Below are 6000 nucleotides of genomic sequence, written 5' to 3' on the forward strand. Positions count from 1 at the left end.
TTTATATTAACTCCTTTTAATTGTATCTTAATTTTCTAGAAAATGCTCAAGAAAGAGGTATTACCACCACCTAATCAGCGAATTCTTTAAAACTATGCAATTTTTATTCTTATAAATACATTTTAAAAATTTATTTTTTTTGGGTGTAAAAATTTAGGAATGTCTGGCTCTTTAAAGACTTAAGATACAAATCATATTTAATTAAATTTCATTCCTAAATATGATGATAATATGATAAATTTAGAAACTGATATTTTAAGTCTACAAATGTTTCTTTTATATAGTAAAAAAAAATCCTCTAAATAGTTTGTTTTCTATTTAAAACCATCTTCACTGTACATTTTACAAAATTTATTTTACTTCACGGTTTACTTTATGCACGCTGTAATGTAATTATTGAATTTTTGTATTATACTAAAGTTACAGTATAATAAGGAAATATCTGCCATCTGTGATAGGAACATCTGTAATTTCTCATTATTATTTTTCTTTAAATCTAGAAGTTGTATATGGAAGACAATAATTATGAAACGATGTAAATGTATAATTTATAATATAATGAATAGTGCACATTTTTATTTGAGTAATATCAAAAAAAAAATCTTATAATATGTTTGCAATTTTATCAAAAGTGAAGTGTTTTCATAATTCCTTAACGTTTTTTTGTATTTTCATCAGAAAGTAAAATGTTTTCATATAAATGAAAACTCACAGCTTCACTAGAATTATGTAAGAATGCGCGTTGCATTCCGAGGCTTGGCTTTTGATATTTGAAGAAGCTAATTGGATACATTAAGCACATTTGATTCAGTTTATAAAATTTTCTTGCAGATGAAAAACCAGTTACTTAAAGGTCTTAAAGTCTTAAAATTAAATCCTTCTACTTCTGTATTCTTTGACATTAACTACAATTAAGAAAATAATTCATGGACTACAAGTTCAAGTTCAGTACAACTCACAAATTATAGTTTATTATAGGCAACCTAATCAACAGATTATTAGTAAATTTAGTTGCCTACGACTTGGTGTTAAGAATCCTTGAATACTTTGGAATGCGCGCTCCCTCAACAACTTGTTTTTTTTTAATTTTTATCCTCTTCATTTTATGATTTCAGTTGTGTGGTCCTCTCAGACCAGCAGTCTGGCCCGATTTGTCATCCGATAGTAGGGCCACGCCAGACTTTGTCATCCTCCATCCTTCGTTGTCCCAACACGCCACTCCTTTGTCGATCCACCCCCGCATCAAAATCCCATCGTGCATACAGCAAATCTTCGTCGTTTTCTTTCATTCCACTCTGCAACCTCCTTATTTCCACATTGTTTATGTGCCCTTTCCGTCTGTTCGCATCGCGAGCTATTTGAATAGCCCAGCCGACGCAGTCTGGCGAAAATTGAAACCGAAATATATTCTATTTCAGGTCTCCGTATTGCATTACATAATACTAGACACCGTCTGGGGATGCGTTACGCAAACCGCTCGCTCTCATTACAACCAGTGCAATTTTCCATTATTATTGTATAATGATTTTTTTTGCCACCTTTTTCTTTCGTTTAAGTGTGGTGTGGGAGGTTTCCATTGCTTTCCGGTGCAGTTACGAATCTGTACTATAAGCACTTTTTTTTTCGAATGTATGCACCGATTAGAATCTCGCGATTGTTGTATAAATAGATTACACAATCGCCAGGAAGTGACACGATTTTTGATTACATAAAGAAGAACAAACGAAATCGTGGTGTTATATATATTTATTAAGGGAAGATGGGATTTGATGAGCAACCCTTGATTTCATCAATTTGAAGAAAGCCTTGTACAGCTGTAATTCGATCCCTTCCGATACACATAATATGCTTTTCCTTTTCGATATTAAACAACATTTTGTTGCAGACACGACTAGTTTTGTTAATTAATTTTTTAACATTTTGCTGATCGAATTGTTTTCGAAGTGTAATGTAGAACACCTAGCAACGCAATTTGTTGCGTTTCTGGCGTATCTTTTTCGCGAATTCCCCCATTTATTTTCAATTTAAACACATTTCAATACCATCAACATTAACGGTAAATATTAATTGAAAGAACTAAGGTATCAAAAAAAATAGATTAGCGAAGAATTCAAATTTGTTTACTGCTGGTTGTTTTTATTACCAAACACTTGATTCTCTTTCCTTAGGCAATGGGTGTGATTTGCTTATGCGAAGATGGATTTTTAAGAGCGTGGAAACAACTAAGTGAAAAAAATATACACCAATGAAGAGAATAGAAACAAAAAAACAGCAACCAATACGGTATTTCTGAAGAGAGAGAGAACAAAAAAATGCATATGTATGGGTGTAATCGGACGATGTCCAAACACGTGGATAAACTCTTCGCGGTTTTCGCCTTTCGCATTTGCATCTCTGGTGGAAGACGAAATAGAGAAATTCGTTGCATCCAATAGCAACATATGTTTTTTTTTCTGTCCATTCCATTAGTGGAGAGCATAAATCTTAATTGGCCACCTGTTTCCTGAATACATGGTTATTTTCCACTACCATCGTCTAAAAAAAAATATAATACGCAATATTTCGATAATAAATTATAATAATTTTGTATTTTTTAAATAAGTTTTAATTGAATTTACATAAAATCATTTAATTTTGCTTTCATATAAATATAAAGAAATAACTTTTGTTATCGTTTGTGGAATGTTTCTTCAAATTTGACAATAATACGTTAATATACAAAATATATGTAATTAATTAAAGAACTAATTAATATAAAATAGATATAATTAAAGTACATTATTACACAAAAATAAATGTTTTGAGTCTAAATTATGTCAATATAAATAGATGTATAATTCATTAAATAATTTAACGATATAATTACAGAATATTAAACTGTCAATTTTCTGTTGTTGTATAATGACGTATATACATAATGATGGAAGAATTTGATTTTACAATAGATTTAATTTTAACTATTTAAAATATAATATAAATTGACATTTTTGTACAATTTTTTGAAGAATTTAAGCAATTATAATATAAAATCGATATTCAATGAATTTTTATAAAAATTATTCTAGTATTTATTTTTTAAGTTATTGGAAAAAAAATAATGTCTCATGAGTTGAATAATAATGAATATTTCTAAAAATAATTTTTATTTTCCGTTACGAATCAATTTCATAAGATTGAGATTCATGTAAATGGACAAACAAAGTAATCTTTGGCTTAGAAAACTTGTTTTTTTTTGTGTGTGTCTATTCTTAGTTACACATTCTATTTATAGAGATCTCTTTCAGCGGTCCAGTCCGTCTGTGTTGTTATCCGTGTCCCACCTCGGGACACCGGTTTATCGGAGAACCGCGGCAGATTGCGCAATGTTTTGGGTGCTTGAGAGGGGTGCAAGGATCGTTTCGATTATACAAAATGAATCGTCTTATTTGTTTTCGTTGTCGAGAATGAACGACTATATTTAGTCTTTCAAGACGATAACTTTCCGCCGATAACACTGACAATGTTGTAAATCACGAAAGAAAGCCCTGCTCAATAAAAAATTCTGGACATCTCCGTCTCATACAGAAGAAGAAAAAAACACTACTACGAAAGTTGATCCAGTACAGTCCTTTCGTTCATGTCAATATTATCAGATGATAGTCGTCAACGATCATCCAAATATTGAACGACTGTCAATTGGTGTCTCCCAATTTTTTAAATTTTTTATCTGTTTATTTTATCCTCTTTTTACTGTCGTATATTTTTTTTTCTTCTGTTCGATTATTGATTTTGGAATATTTTGAATTATTTGCTTTATGGGAATGATTGATGTATTCTCACATTCTCAAAAATCATTGAATAATCGGATGCACCCAGTCCATGTAAACAACGACGTAACACCCGAATCGACAGAAAAACCGGGCCACCTAATTTATATATGTTTTATGCAATAAGTCAAGTTACGTTTTGTGCTGAAGCAGATGGACACACTAAACGTGTGTTTGTACAATTTTTGAAAAATTCTATTGCTTATTTCAATAAAAAAACAACTTTTTTTAATGAATTAAAATTAATGAGCAAATACAATTTAACTTAAAGAAATCGACTTAAAATTAGTATTTTATATAATCACAAATTTGTCTATATCAAAAGTTGTTTATAATATTCCATTTTCAGTATACTAAATTACCTTATATAAATTGTGATTCCATTTGACTATAAAACTCTTAATACGACATTAGGATCATTGCCCATATCAACATGTGCCAAATAATTCGTAGAAATGAATAGACGAAGACGCAAAATAATCGATGATAATGATGTTTTGTCGACCTGAATTTCATTTTGTTATATCACGGAATAAACATAATTTATCAACAAATTTGACTTTCACAAATTTCATTTTTGCGTAGCAAAAACTGCGCTATTTTTGTTCTGGTTTTGTCTTTTCCAGTGACGTAATTGAGAAATGAATTGTGTCTAGACGAAATTTTCGATCATCCGGTCAATATGATAACATCTAGAAGAAAAAAAGCAATTAACATAAGTAATGTTGTATAGATAATGTTTAATGCATTTGAAAATGCAGGCACTACGTAAACTACTGTTTTATTAGGACTATAATATCTGTAGGTTATTTCCTAATCTTCTTATGACCTATAATATCTTTCATACGTGAAATTTTTAATAAACATGTCTAGTTTCAAACCTATCAAATAAGTACAAAACTAGTTGAATATTTCTTCCGAATTGGTAAATGTTGCTTAACTATTATAGAAATTAATCGATTTTATGCAATTAGGCTTAAACAATTTCATTACTATAACTATATTTATAAGAAATTTACAATGAGGTCCTAATAGGAAGAACGAGAAACAATGTCCACTTAAAAATCAATCTTGTTCTTTTTTCAAATTTGCAAATCCGTCGATAATTTATGGACTTTGGAAATTTTCCTATGTAAATTATTTTTGTTATACGACGAACAGAGATGAAATAACACACCAGTCTTCCTACTCTACACATCTCCAAGTTCAATTACCTGGTAGATTGAGAGAGAGAGAAGAACAAAAAATATATTTAAGAATAAACAACTTTGGCTTATTAGGAATTCATTTGCATTATACTTTTTTTATTCTTCCCCGACAATCCAATTACCAGAGTTCATTTAGTTTTTTTTCATTTCCGGATTATTAATATAGAATAAGACGTATCAGGATTATTAATATTTCGAAATCGAGAAGAAAAAATATCTATATAGTGATAAGGTGTGGCCCTAAGGGTTATCATTTACGCTTCCTGCATTCGATTATCATTGCATTGTTGATGAAGGTCCGAATGAGACGTTGATAATGAGTTATATTTTTACTTCCCCTATTTCGAAGCTAGACAAGCTCTGATAAAGCTATAATAACAACTATCTTCATAAACCAGTTTTAACGAAAACTCAATAAAAGCAATAATTATTATTTAATGATATCATCATTAGGATTCGTTGCCAATATCAAAGACGACGCAATTGATATGAGAACTAATTAGCAGCAGTGTTTTTTTTTGTTAATTACGATTTGTAGAGGGAGATAACCTTGAATTCAGTAAATTATTTGTTGAATTTATTTCTCTTTTTTGTAACAAAAAAAAATAGACGTGCATAAAATATTTCTATGAGAGAAAGGCGTGTTTGTTTTTTTGTTGTTTAAATTTTACTGTATGTAGACTAACTTCTAGAATGATCCAGTTCCAATTTATTTTCCCTTTACAAAGAATCGCATTATGCAACTTGCGAGTATGTACAATTTCTTCTTGATCATAGCTGTGCTTGTTGTAGCAATAAACACTGATTTTAATGTAAGTTGAAAGGGAAACATTTCAATTTGAATACACTTATTATATAGTCTATACCAAGTATATTTAATTTTCTCAAACTTCGAATAATGCTGTCTGTATCCACATTATACATGAGAAATTCGTATTTGTAAGTGTACCAACTACTTATTAATTGCTAAATTGGAAGTATTGTAT

The sequence above is a fragment of the Nicrophorus vespilloides genome, unplaced genomic scaffold, assembly GCF_001412225.1.
Source record: "Nicrophorus vespilloides isolate i.1.1-1 unplaced genomic scaffold, Nicve_v1.0, whole genome shotgun sequence".
NCBI classification, from domain to species: domain Eukaryota; kingdom Metazoa; phylum Arthropoda; class Insecta; order Coleoptera; family Silphidae; genus Nicrophorus; species Nicrophorus vespilloides.